General features: G+C 39.2%; 1 protein-coding gene across 1 annotated transcript in view; it reads right to left on the bottom strand.

Annotated features, from left to right (window-relative positions):
• Window positions 1–14,695, bottom strand: part of Atp2a2 (ATPase sarcoplasmic/endoplasmic reticulum Ca2+ transporting 2) — a 52,230-nt gene that overhangs the window by 21,196 nt on the left and 16,339 nt on the right. The window lies entirely within an intron of this gene.

Below are 14,695 nucleotides of genomic sequence, written 5' to 3'. Positions count from 1 at the left end.
CCTCCAAAAAAAAAAATGTAAAAAGCCAGAGGCATGTATGATCAGACATACACAGAAATCAACAAAAATTCATCCCATGCTAAAAAGGGCAATATCAGATGTAAATAATGTCACCCAATGTTCTGTGATTCTGTGTCACCTAATAGGACTAGTTTATTTATTTAACATCGTTCACCTGTGCTTCCAGACACAAAATATGGGACACACAGGGAATGAAACATGGACAAGGACTTTTGTTGCCCTCTGAAAGCTGCACCATATACTGCTCTGATGCCACAAATTCTTATTTTTATAGACTTTATAAAGCTTATTTTCATGACTTTGTTCAAACTTTTTGTAAGCAATGAAAGCTGTGGTCAGCTTATACCCACACTGCAATAAAAAATTCTGAAGACAGCTGTACATTATGTGAGAAATCACAAGATATCAACCATATACACAGAGCTGCTAGTGGCATAAGGTATAACAAATGAGCAACACTGGGTTTTCCAGGCCACAGTGGAGAAATTTCAACTTAAACTCTTGGTACTTTCTAAATTATCAAATAAATGAATAAATCTCTTGCATAACCTAGAGATCTTTCAGTCAACAGTTTCCTCTCCTGGGTAGAGTTCCTTTAATAACCCCAAAGGATTCCTGGCTGAGCCCTTGGTATACATAAAGCAAAATGCTATAATATAGCCAGTAAACAGACAAAAACAAAAGTTCCATGTACTTCCTGAGAACAGTACTCAGAGCTGTAGTCTTCAAATACTGCCAAAGATATGCACATCTGCATGAGCACTAGGCCTTTAAAGAGGAAGGGAACTGGGTGTGCTCATCAGACAGCTTGCTTAGCAGTGTGCCTGGGACTGCCTCCAGCCTCAAAGGGTAAAACTTCCCATGAGGTTCTGGAAAGGCAACCAAAGTGGTTTGAAAAATAAAATGCCAAATTAGCCTTTCTATCCAAGAAAGGCTGCTCTTGTTAACTCTTCAATTTAGTTCAATTCTCTGTTCTCCAGAGCTTTTACTGAAAAAAAGAATATAACTTCTTCTTGTTGTGGTGAACCCCCAATCATAAAATTATTTTGGTTGCTACTTCACTACTGTAATTTTGCTATTGTGAATAAAAATGTAAATATCTGATAGGCAAACCCTGTGGAAAGGCCTTTTGACCCACAGATTTGGGAACCACTGCTCTAGTGCATGAAACAACCCCATGCCTAAAAAACACAGCAGCACAGAAAGAGCTAGTAGGTCTGAAATCTCCAGGGATAAAGATCATCCTTGCATTTGACTGCAGGGACATACACGTGAAGGTAGAATTCCTGCTGGAAATGCTTATGCAACTAACAGCAATATTCCAACTCAATAAAATGAACCTTCCACTTTAATGTAACTCTGTTCATGGTATATCAAAGAGAGTACATCCAAATGATTAAGACATTAAAACTAAAAAAGGTGAAGACCAGGAGTACGTGCCTTTAGTACCAGTACTCTGCAGGCAGAAGTAGCTCCCATGAATTTCAGGCAAGCCAGGTTTGTCTCAACAAACCACTAAATTACAAAATGAATGAATATATGTATGAATGAAGAAGGAACTATACCATTTTTTGTTTTAGGGTTTCGATTTTTACTTATTTTGTGTGTTTATGTGTGGACATTCCAGTGTGAATGAAGGTCAGAGGTTATCTTTCAGAAGTCAGTTGTCTCCTATCATGTGGGTCCCAGGCACTGAATTCAAGTCATCAGGATTGGCAGCAGACACCTTTACCCGCTGATCCATCTTGGTGGTCCTGGTTTTGTTTCTGAGTAATTTTTTTTTTCCACACAATATATTTTGATCATGTTTTCTCCTCCTAAGATTCTCCTCAACTCCCTATTTTGTTTCAAAAAACAAACAACCCTCCACACAAAAACATAAAATCAAGTCAAACAAAATCCAGCAAAAGACTAAGATAATACCTAAACAAAAAGCCCCAACAAACTCACAAAAATACTGAGTGAAATTTTGTGCTGGCCAACTTCTCCTGCACATGGCCTGTCTTTGAATGTATGATCCTGTTTGTTTTTTAAGTAGGTTTTTACTAGCACTGAACTTGTAGCAATCCCTTTGCTCAGCCCAAGTGCCAAGTGGTATGCCACCACCACACTGTCCTAACTGTATTATTTCCACATGTCATAAATTAATTTGATTCCCTGTGCCTTTCAACACTGTGAAACGAGTACAAGGTCAACTGCAAGTATTATTACTCTAAATGGAAAATTTTCAAGTGTTCCTTTGATGTCTGAGACGATTTATGTAATGATCCTGTGGGAGCTGAAGATAAGACTTTTGTCCAATGTGGTACAGAGGTGGTTGCATTCTACAACTACATTATTCACACTCTGCACTGAAACTGATGGGATACCCACAGTAACTATACTTACTAATTTCTATCTAGGGGAAAGAGAGAGAACTCAAGAGGTTAAGAGCACTAGCTGCTCTTGCAGAGAGCCTGGGTTCAATTCCCAACATTGACTCATAACTGTCTTTAACTCTAAAAGGATTCCATTCCCTCTCTTTTGGCTTCTTCGGAAATATGGTGAATCTCACACTTTCTATAGCACACTGAGCGCAGGCACACACATTACATAAACATAATAATAAAATAGAAAGGGCCAAATACAATGGTACTCACCTTAAACCCTATCACTCAGGAGACAGACAAGTGGATCTCTGTGAGTTCAAGGTCAACCTGTTTCTCACAGTGAGTTCCAGGACAGCCAAGGCCACAATAGTGAGACCCTGTCTCCCTACACCCTGGCCCCGCCAAAAAAAAAAAAAAAAAAAGGTAGTGGGAGGAAAGAGAAAGAATTGGGGTGTATTGTCTATGCTCCTATGTACATGTCTTCATGGAGGCCAAGAGAGACACACCTGATCCCCTGGAGCTAGAGTTGCAGTTGGTTGGAAGCTACCCTACATAAGTGCTAGCTAGGAGCCCAACTTTGAACTTCTGCTAGAGCAGGTAGTGTTTCTAATTGAGGAGGTAATTCTCTACCTCCTTTTCCATTTTATCATTGCTGAGGACTAAAGCCAAGGCCATGTATATGATAGGCAAGTGCTCTCTACTGCATTGCTGAGCTACTACAAATGCTTGAAACAAGATCTCATTTCAGATTTTCTTGTTTGCCTCCAGAATACTGGAATTATAGGCCTGTGCCACCACACCCAGCAATAAATGTACGAGTCAAAATTTCTGGCTAACATAATCAACACTAGAGTAAGGTGGAAGTGACACCTATACATACATGCTAAGTGAAAGATGTTCATAATGCATTGTAAGGTGCTCTTCCCTAATATGGAGACTGTCACTTTGCTGTACTGCTATTCACTAACTGCTGACCAAACAATGCTGACTGAATGCCTCAATGACATGGTCTTCAAGAATATATGGGCTCTTTCCCTGTCTCCACACTTCTTCCTCCCTGCCCCACCAATGCAACCTACCTACCATTGCCCCCTCTCTTTTTACCCCACACCCAGCAATCTGCCCTCTTTACACCTCAGGGCTGAACTGCTGGTTCACTGATCTTTTTCTTTTACACAAAACATCCAACTGAAAATCAGAAGCTCTTCTCTAGAGAGCGCCTTTCAATCCTGTCCAATGGGGAAAAATTCTTCTGTTTCACAGTTACTGATGGTTTTTTTAAAAAAATCAAAAACCCAAAGTAACACTGTGTGTTTGTAGTGCTTGCTTCATATATATATATATATATATATATATATATATATATATGCACACACATACATACATACATATAACACACACACAGCTTTAAAAAAAACTCATGTCTATTTCTTAAAATGCTGTGCTTCTGCTCTAAGTTAAACAACTGCTCTCTTAATGATCACTGTGGGAGAGGTTAAATGTTACATTCCTTTACAGAGAAGAGACAAAGCCATCCCAACCGATTTTATGATACATCTTAATTACAGGAGGCCTCAAGATCTTATGGAGGATCTAGGGTTTTCTAGATCTACCTATGTGGCTATGGGAAAGCCCTGAGATATAGTGGGTAAAGACTTCAATGTGACTGCTTTTGGGTCACCCACACTTCTCTTAGTAACCACTTCTCAATTCTAACTATGCCTAATACTTACTGGTTCCCAGGGTGAAAGATATCACTTAGTCATCTCTGTCCCCCAGGAAAAATTCTCAAACAGAGAAATCATCTGTCTAATGTAATTAAAAAACGAAAACAGTAAACAAAATCTTTAAAAGGTTGTATTTTAGTAAAGAATTTGTTTTAAGACTGGGTTTCTGTGTAGCCTTGGCTGCCCTGGACTGCTTTGTAGACAAGGCTGGCCTTGAACTCACAGAGAGCCACCTGCCTCTGCCTCCCAGAGTGCTGGGATTACAGGTGTGTGCCACTGCATCCAGTTTAATAAATAAATTTTAAGAGGAAGAGGAAGAAGAAAAAAATTATCTATATAGCTGGATGTTTCCAGAATAGAAAAGTAGAAAGCTTATGCAAGTTATGAAGCTCTGACTAAGTTATTTAAGGTACATAAAGGATGAAACTGAGATGTTATATAAGGTATCAAAGTATCTACTAAAGTCAAAGATAAAGAATTATAAAACTGTCAAAAGGAGCTGGAGATATCCTGTTAAACTCACAGGTTTGGAAAAATTCAGAATGCTCAAATGATACCTTTGGGACATTACTGGACAATTCTATAAGAAGGATCCAATAAGGGCTGGAGAGATGGCTCAGCCATTAAGTAGATTCACAACCAAAAAAGGATCTAATAGAATTCTGTCTCTTTTACTATCAACTAGATGGATGATGATATGAACTGACTCTTACCAAAGCTTCCAGATACATTTTCTTCTCTCCCTCCAAGACTCTATGTATCCCTGGAACCTACTATGTAGACCAAGCTGGCCTCAAACCTAGAGATTCATGTGCCTTTGTTTTCCACGATTAAAGGTGTGTATGACACAGCAGCAAGAATCAGTTTTTGTAGTGGGAGAGTCTGAAAGTTGGCCTCACCAAGCTAAGAAACTGCTTGCTTTGTTTTGTAAGTTGCTAGGTGAGTGGTAAGCCAGACTAGCTGGTTTTCGACCTCCAGATTTCAGAGGATGTGATAGTTTGGCTTATTTCTGGAATTCCATAAGTGGTGCTGGTTTTTGGGTGAGGATTTCCTTTATTCCCAGATCTTTTTTATATAAAGGTTATGGGGTACTGTTTTCTGTTTGGCTACTTTCTGCTGGCAGAGGGAGTACTGTTGGGAAGTTTGGGGGTCTGGAGTAACTCGAGGAGCATTGTTGTTACAAGTTTTTGAGACAAGGTCTCCATAAACCATGGCTGTCCTAGGTTTCACTATGTAGGCCAGGCTGTCTTTTAACTCCAAAGATCCTCCTGCCTCTACAATGTTGGAATTAAAGTGAAAGGACCAGGCCTGACTCCTTTAACCCCCCAAAGTCATCCGTCCCAGGAATTAGGCCATAGGTCACCAATTCCAGGAATAAAATCATAAAACTCCCTACCCATGGAATAGCCTGGAGGTAACCACAAGAATGGGAAAGTTATCTTATATCTCAAGGTGGGACATCTGTGCTGAACTGAGCTATAGATAGCTTGCTCTATGTTAGTTAGCCAATCACTTTGTTAACAAGCTTGTCCTTGCCGAATGTCACCCAATTGTATCCAATAGTGTAACTGCTAAGCTAGAAATCCCAATAAAACCCCTGCTATGCAGCTGCTGGGGCCCTCCTCTCTGATCCACTGCCTTGGTGAGGATGGCAAGACTGAGCTTAAGCCTGAAAAAGCTCTTTGCTCTTGCATATGTGGTCTGGCTCCTGGTGGTCTTTGGGAACCCTAAGATCTGGGCATAACAAAAGGTGTGTACCACCACACTTTATGTCAGCAAGCAGTGACAGTGACTTGATCCAGAAGGAACTTAAGTCAACAGGTTAAAAGACAGGTTAAAAATATAGATCAAACCCATGAATAAAGAGGCAATACCCGATGTGGGCATGGTGGTACATGCCTTTTATCCCAGCACTGCCTCCATGGAGTTCAAAGACAGCCTTATCTTCACAGTGAGTTCTAGGACAGGCAGGGCTGAACTGGATCTATTCTTTCATTTTTTTCTCTGTTGACTTATTTCTTACATTACTTCTCAGACTTTTGGCTAAGATCAAGTGTAAAAATTTTAATACAAGAAGGGCTAGCAAGATGACTCAGCAGCTAAACTCTCTTGCCACCAAGCCTGAAACTGATGTCCAATCCCTAGGACCCACATTATTCTCTACTTTTGGTGCACACACACACATAAACACACACACACACACAAATGTGAATAAAGAAAACTAATAAGGAACATATTCATAGCCACAGGCTCATGAATTCAGCAAAGTGCTTGTTTAGAACAGCCTCTATTCTGTTTCTTGCATACCAGAAATATTAGCGAGAGTCCAACTGCTTAGCATTCAGGAAATGGCTATCTTAAAGATGTATGATTATTCTGCTCCCATTACAAGATTGCCTCTTTTTGGAAAGACATGAAGGAAGAATATCCAAGTTAGTTTTTATAACCCACCATGTTCTAGCATTCTCTTAGCAGGAGAACCTTTGCATCATCTCAGCCAACCCATGACCTTGTTTTACAGACAGGAACTAAGGCCAGGAAGCAAAGAGAGCTTTGCCTCAGGAAGTTCAATTAATGAAGGACTTCCTCTAACTTGCTATGATGGAAAGCTTCACCTCTTTTGCTAGGGGTCTATTTGGTTGACACACCAGGAAGCAGATCTATTAAGGATTTAAAAAAAAAAAAAAAAAATCAATGAAAGTAAAGACCCACCTACTATTTTCAAAGGAATAATGACAATTTCCTTTACACCACAAGCTTCTTTGAGTTTCAGTCAGGGTTGTGCCTGGGAAGCAGGCAAGGCAGCGCTGCTCACATCCAGCAATGTTCCCTGACAGGGCTGGTCAGCGCCTGAGGGCAAGTGGTAGTGGAAAGTTCTTATTCTTGCCAAGGGAGTGCTCTGCAATTTTTTCCTCCACATTTTTTTCCCCTCTCTTTGGGTTGAGGCAGGAAGAATGAGAGTATCTGTTATAAACCACCTTCCATTTGCTAAACACCTGACACTGCTCACATGTAGTTCTTGGCTCTTTCCCTTCCATAACAATATTAATTTTTATTCTGAACAAGAATACAATTTAATTAAAGGTTAGGCTACTAAGAATACAGTTAAGAGTCAATTTCAAAATCACTACTTTGCCATATTTTACAACTGAATACAAGTTTTCTTTAACTTACAAGGAGCATTTAAGTAACGATACTTAAACAACTTTTTCCACTTAAGTTAAATATAATAACTTAAAGAAATTTTTAAGTATACATGTATGTGGGTGAATAAAATGCACTTTTATTTTAGGGTGCAGCAGTGCATGCCATTAATCCCAGCACTCGTGGAAGCAGAGGCAGGTGGAGGTGGATTTGGTAGGTGAGGTTGGTAAGTTGAAGACAGTCTGGTCTACAAAGTGAGTTCCAGATTGCAAAGACTACACAGAGTAATCCTGTCTTAAAGGAAAAAAAAAAAAGTATTTTACTTCTAATTACATTTTTATTATTTAGTTGTGAGCCATGCCATAGTCTTTCACAACTAGCAGAAATCAGGGATCCAACTATGTCATCAGGCTTGCCAGCAGGAACCTTTACCAAAAGAGCTATCTCTCTAGCACTAAATCTTTATTAATTAATTTTGTGTACATTAAAAAAAAAATAACTAAAACAAATCTTTTCAAGAAGGAAAAAATAAGATCAGAACCAGGGGGTGGTAGTACATGCCTTTAATCCCAGCACTTGGGAGGCAGAGGTAGGCAGAATCTATGAGTTCGAGGACAGAACAGTCTACAGAATGAGTTCCAGGACAGCTAGGGATACACAAAGAAACCCTGTCTCAAAACAAAAGATGAATAAACAACCTTATAAATTTACTCTTTTTGAGTTTGAAATGAGTCATAATAAAATTCTTTTGCTTTTTTGAGACAGGGTTTTACTATGTAGCGATGTAGCGCTGGCTGTTCTGAAATTTGCTCTGTAGACCAGGCTGGCCTCAAACTCACAGAGGTCTGCCTGCCTCGGACTACTCAGTGCTAATTTATGTTTCTTAAAATGTGTGGTTATGCAGAATGAATGGAATTCTTTCCTTTTGAAAGCCCTACTTGCTTACTGTTCCAGGTCTCAGCATGAGCAGGAAAGAAACATTACGAAGTATTATAGCACTATATATTTGTTTCCACTATGGCTTTTGAAGAGTTTTCTTTTTAAAAACACAAATATGAAATGTCTTTATTTCAATCATTTCTTACTGAAGTAGACATGTTTTACTGCCTAACTATACCTGGCACCTAGCAGAAGCTTAAGGTAAAGTATTTATTGATGAATAAAACACTCACACATATTCAAGAGACTTCAGACACCCAGGCTGGTGGTATGGGTTGGTAATAACACCTACTCAGGAGGCTGAGGCGGGATTACAAGCTTAATGCATGTTTAGACAACTAAGTAAACCCTGAAAAAGTAAGGAGGAGCATAGCCAATTATCAAATTGGCAAGCAATGAAAGTAACTAAAACTCAAGCCATAATAACACTCAATAAATAATGATACTTGTTTATATAGTTAAAACAAAAATCCTAGTTTTTTTTAAGGTAATACTTTATATTACACCTGACTAAAAACAGCACAGTTGATCCTGTTTCAATTACAAGAGGCAGCCAAGGTAATCCATGAATCACATGTAGAGATATATGAACTATGAAAGGTTAGCAGGCACAGTATTAGGGCTACTAGCAACAGACTTTAAAATATTTACTTTTTTGTCTGAGTGTTTTTCCTACATGTACATATGTGTACTATGTGCAAGCCTGGTGCCCACAAAGATCAGGAGGCATCAGATTGAAGAAAACAAATTAAGAGAGTTGTGAGTGAACAAGTAGGTGCTGGAAACCACGCCTGATCCTCTGCAAAAACAAGCACCACCTCTCCAGCCTCGAGACTTTTTATTATAAAAATAAAACATGATTTTAAAAGTGAAACCTTAATCCCTCTTCTACCACTCAACAATACACTCAGTTACAGTATTTACCTTCTAGAATTTTGTGTTTCACTAAAACAAAACCCACATCTTTACATTAGCTTATACAGACCTTGTTACCAATCAACTGGCTACATAATAACCACCAGTACTTGGAGAAGGTTGTTTTGGTTCTCTTTTTGAGATAGGGTTTCACTAGTAGTCCTGGTCAGCCTAAAACTTGCTATGTAAACCAGGCTGCTCTCAAACTTGCAGAAATTTGTCTGCTGAGATTAAAGGTGTACACCATCATGACCACAAGAGATTTTTTTTAAATTACATTTTCCAGGGGAGGGGCTATACATATTCCATAGAAGAGGGAGAGTGGAGGTCAGAGGACCAACTTAAGGGAGCTGGTTCTGTTAGCATATGGGTCTTGAACTCAGGTTGTCAGGAGTGGCGGCAAGGAGCTTTTATCTGTTGAGCCATCTTTCCTGCCTAAGAAGACTGTTTTTATAACAGGTACTGTTGCAAGGGCTATGTAGGCCATCCTTCCTAACACTTCTCAAGAAACAAGCTATTATTTTCATTCCCTGTTTATAAATGAGGTGCTTTTCAAGGTCAAGGTACTTCACAGACCAGGCCAGTCTCCATTTTGGTGCCCATCTATGATGAGTGTTTCCAGTGTTTCATGGGTTTTTTTTCCCCCTGCACTACAAACATCTATGAACATCTTTCACTTCTGGAAGGCAAATTCATGGGAGCAGGAATTACCATTCTACTTTCACATCCCTGCCACTTTCCCTAAACCCCAATCTTCTCAATGTCCCAGAACAAGCAAAGCTTAAACACTGTATTTCTTCATGTCACAATACCTTAGAAAAAGAAACCCCTTTTCCAACGGTTTCTTCTGCTTTTTTCCAAAATCTTAATCTCGGTGTGGCAAGAATGGGAAGACTAATACTGTGACTACCACTGAGTCATTTAGTGAGGAGGAGTGATTACAGGAAATCAGGAAATGCCAGCCCCATGTAATCAGGTCAAGCTTCAAGATCAACTGGTCTGTCACGGTCTGAGGGTGGAGGAGACCTCCCGAGTCCCTCTCCCCTCGGTGTTTTATGAGCTATCCTCATAGTTTTAAAAGGGTCTTGATCTCAAAACACTTTGCTTCTTAACATATCTACACTTATTTTAAAAAAGTATTTTGCCCATTTAAAAGAAAAATTCGTTTATTTTGTGTGTATGGTTGTTTTTGCCCGCACATGTGTGTGTACCTCATGTGTGCCTGTTGTCTGCATAGGCCAAAAAGGGTGTCAGATACCCTGGAACAAGAATTAGACTTTTCTGAGCCATCATGTGACTCTTGCTTCTTTTTCTTTAAGTTTGACTTTTAAAAAATTTAGAGGACATGTGTGAGTATGCCAAGGCCTGAAGCTCACATCAGGTGTCTTCCTCAACCCTTCTCCACTTTATTTACTAAGATGAGAGAGAATCTCACGCTGAACTCGGAGCTCCCTCAGTTAGTGTAGCCAGCCAAACTACTATAGGGATTCCTTTGTCTTAGCTCTTGAGTGACAGGATTAGGGGTGAGTGGCCATACATTCCCATGTTTTATGTGGGTGCTGGTGGATATGAAGCCATCCTCACCCTTGCATAGCAAGTACTTTATGCACTGAACCATCCCCCGAGCCCAACTTGACATTTTATGAACACATTAGAGCCTAATATCTCATTAAATTGCTTAACTGTAAATTGCTTAAACCAGATAGTAATTTCTGTTTTAACCATACTTCAAATTTTAATCTACATGAAGGTATACTTTTGCACTCTGGAAGAGATGGGTGATCTGTGTGTTCCAGCAGAACCAGGGCTTAACAGTGACTCTATCTTAGAAAACTTTTTTTAACTTTTTATTTGTGTTTCTGTGTGATTACACATGTACCCGTCGGAATTTATATGCACTATGTACATGGAGATATCCACAAAGACCAGAAGAACCCACGGAGCTGAGGTTGTGAGCTGAACGCTGGAGTTCACCAAAAGCAGTAGTTATTCTTAACTGCCATCTCTCTCCAGCTCGCCACACTTCAATTTTTAAAACCAAGTAACATTCTGGGACAGACTTTGAGAAAATTTTAGAAATGCACAAACTACCTAGTTCCATTTCATATTTAAATAATCAAATGGAGCGCATCCTCTTCCATGGTAGCCTAGCAAGGCAGCCTTGCCAGGGGGAAGTTATCAAAAAGCATGCAACAGAGTCCTTGTGAGATAAAGTCCCCACTCCCCTTACTAGGGAACCCACATGAAGACCAAGCTGCCCACAGGGTATATATGTGGGGTGGGTGGGGTGTGGGTGTGGGTACGTAGGCCCAGATCTTGGGTCCTTGGTTGGTACTTCAGCCTCTGCATGGGTAGATGAGGGGCAGGCTCCCCTTTTCTGAGTAGGGGTGAGAGGAATAGGGGAAAAAAGAGAGGGAGGGTGGGACTGAGAAGAGAGGAGGGAGAGAGCTTCAACTGGGATTTAAAGTCAATAAATAAATTTAAATTAAGATAATCAAACTGCCCATAAAGTTAGGTTTTGCTCTAAACAGAACCAATCAAACAGCTCTTGTTTTGTACCTAAAAACAAAAACCAGGCTGGAGAGATGCCTAACCCTGGCTCATAAGTTAAGAACACTGACTGCTCTTCCAGAGGACACAGGTTCAATCCATAGTGCCCATATGGAGGCCCACAACTATCTGTTATTCCAATCTCAAGGAATCCAGTATCTTCTGGTTTCTGCAAGCACCTATATGCAAACAAAACACCCATAACACAAAACAAACAACAGGCAGGACATGGTGGGACCTGCCTTTAATCCCAGCATTCAGGAGGCAGAAGCAAGAGGATTTCTATGAGTTCACAGGCCAGCCTTATCTACTTAAAAGAGTTTCAGGACAGCCAGGGCTATATAGAAAGACTATGTCTGGAAAAATAAACAACACAAAATTACCACCTCCAATGCCAAACAAGCAGTGGTATGCTTGGATTACAGAAATAAGTTAAAAGTTGCAACTTTTAACTTTTTAAATGTTTGCTTTAAAAGGGGGTGGGGAGGAGTTTGCTGTGAATGACACAATGACACAAAGCTCATAATACTATTTAGTTTTACACCAAAAAAAAAAAAAAAAAAAGTATGCCAGTTTGGTGTAGACACACAATTCAAACATGCAGGAGGCTGGCACAGCTGGAGGATCTTGAGTTCAAACCCAGCCTGAGCTATACAGTAAGGATCTGCACCAAAACAAAAATCCCAAATCCTGCCTTGCTCTCTGCTCTTGTGGCTGCTCAGCTCACTGGGTACAGATTGGGTGTTGGTTAAATATACAAAGATAAGCTGTTCAACTGACAGCTTTCTTAAAATAAACAAACAAACAAGCACAAAAGACCCCCCCAAAAAAACAAGCCTCACAGTCACAATTATTCATTTTAGTCTCCGAAAGTTCCCTAGAAAAATCTACTGGAGGTGGGAATGGCAGTCAGTACATACCTGTTTTTTAGCACCTGGGAGGTGGAAGCAGGAGGAATCAAAGTTCAAGGCCTCACTTGGATAGCTCATGACTAACCTGGGCTATAGGAAACTATCTCAAAAGAAATTTACTTTAATTGCCTAATTCTGTAGAGGTGAATGAATTTTCTCTGTCCAATGTCAGACAGAGGAAGATAATACTGGTTTTCTTAAATGAATTTGGTCATCTATTCCATAGACTTGCCTTGTATTCAACTGCCTGACAAAGACATATATATATGTACACTTGGTTTGGGTGGGTGGGAGTTGGGAGGTTGAGACAGAGTGAGCTATGTAGTCCTGGCTGTCCTGGAACTCAATGTGTAGACCAGGCAGGCCTCCAACTCAAGAGATCCTCCTGCCTCTGCCTCCACCTCCCAAGCACTGGCTAACTTTATATTACTAACCCTTCCTTTAAATAGTCAGGTTTAAGAATTATTCCTCTTTATTACTGAATAAATCTGGAAGATGTCTCTACTGCTGAACAGTTAATCTTCATTTTAGGAAATATAAAATCTATTTCTTCCAGAAGTTTAAAAGCAATTTTATGTTAAGATCATGTCATTTTTATCACTTGCATAACTTTAAATAGGGCTCATTCCAGAGAAAGCTACAGGGCTGCAACATGCTTATGCCCTGAGCTATTGTCAACCATGTTTAAAACAGTCATAAAAACAGTTCCCTTGAATAAATAAGCCACCAGGACATACACCAAAGCCCCTGCCAAAGTCTAAAAGCAGAGATTTTTTTTGTTATTATAGCTAATTCACATTTGTAAGATTAACAAGTAACACAGAAAACTTAAAAATCACTGACGTTCTCTTACCGAAGACTATGGAGAGACAGCTCTACTACTTTTTGTTTCCATCCATCCAGAAATATTTTCCCTTGCATTCAAAATAATGAATATGACAGTTGTTATCTCTTTCTTTTTGCCAAGTCAGTTTTACACGACTCCAGAATTCTAGACCAAAGGTTCACAAAATCTATCTGTAATGTTCGTACAATCTCTCCTTATAATGTTATTAGCTAATAACTAAAATTTAATTTTCTTTTTAAAAGTTTTTACTTCTATGTATATGTGTCTGACTATTAAGGCACTATTTATTGTGTTAAATGTCTAGATAAGTAAACCCATAAAAATCCAAGCAAGTTGTTGTTAGGGAACAGTGAGAAGACAAGGAACAACTGCTAATGGATATGAATTTCTGTGAGCAAACCAAAGTATGGAATTAATAATGGCTACACAACTTTGTGAACAGGCTAAAACTGCAATGTGGAAAAGAAGGTTGTGTATGGCATGTCAATTTTGTATCAGTAAGTGCTAAAAAGTGGAGACCTGAGCCATCAACAAATGGAAATGTGACTTATATACATACCAGGTATACGTTTATCACATGTATATACTTCCTAGAAACTATAGTGACTCATTTCCGTCAACTAGAGAAAGTAAACAGGGCATATTTAGAGTGGTTGGTGGCTATAAACCAAACATTTGTAAGGTTGTCAAAAAACCCATTCACTTTTTAAAGAACATATGCCTGAACACATTCAAGATCTGTTCTGCAGAGCAAATTTCAAGATAAGGGTGTTTATGAGCTGCATCTACCCTACACTTGTAATTTCTTGTCAACATTACAGAGTACTTAGGACATGCTTAGAAAGAAGGGAGTAAAAGATCCTTTAACAAAGTATCTATGCAAAAACTATTATCTCTGCTCTGCACCTTAATGATCAAAATCCAAGAAGCAAGCACATTAGCACAAAGTCAAAGCACTGCCCATGAAGAAATCTGAAAGAAGTCAGACAGACATAGCCTTAAATGTAAGGAGTGACCTATTGACTACATTTATTCAACTAAAACTTAAAGCTCATCTTTTTCTTTTCTTTTTTGAAGATTCAACTTAAATTTTTTTCAGTATTTAACTTACTATTTGTTTAAAATCTTAAAAACACTTAGGCATGGTGGCAAACGCTTTAACCCCAGCACTCAACAGGAATAGGCAAGTAGATCTTTGAGTTCAAGGCCAGCTTTGTCTTCAGTGAAACCCTGTCTCAAAAACAAAACAAAAAAAAACCCCAACAAATTTTT

The sequence above is a fragment of the Meriones unguiculatus genome, chromosome 4, assembly GCF_030254825.1.
Source record: "Meriones unguiculatus strain TT.TT164.6M chromosome 4, Bangor_MerUng_6.1, whole genome shotgun sequence".
Taxonomy (NCBI): Eukaryota; Metazoa; Chordata; class Mammalia; order Rodentia; family Muridae; genus Meriones; species Meriones unguiculatus.
Note: the sequence above shows the minus strand (reverse complement) of the source record. Positions and strands in the feature narration are given on the sequence as shown.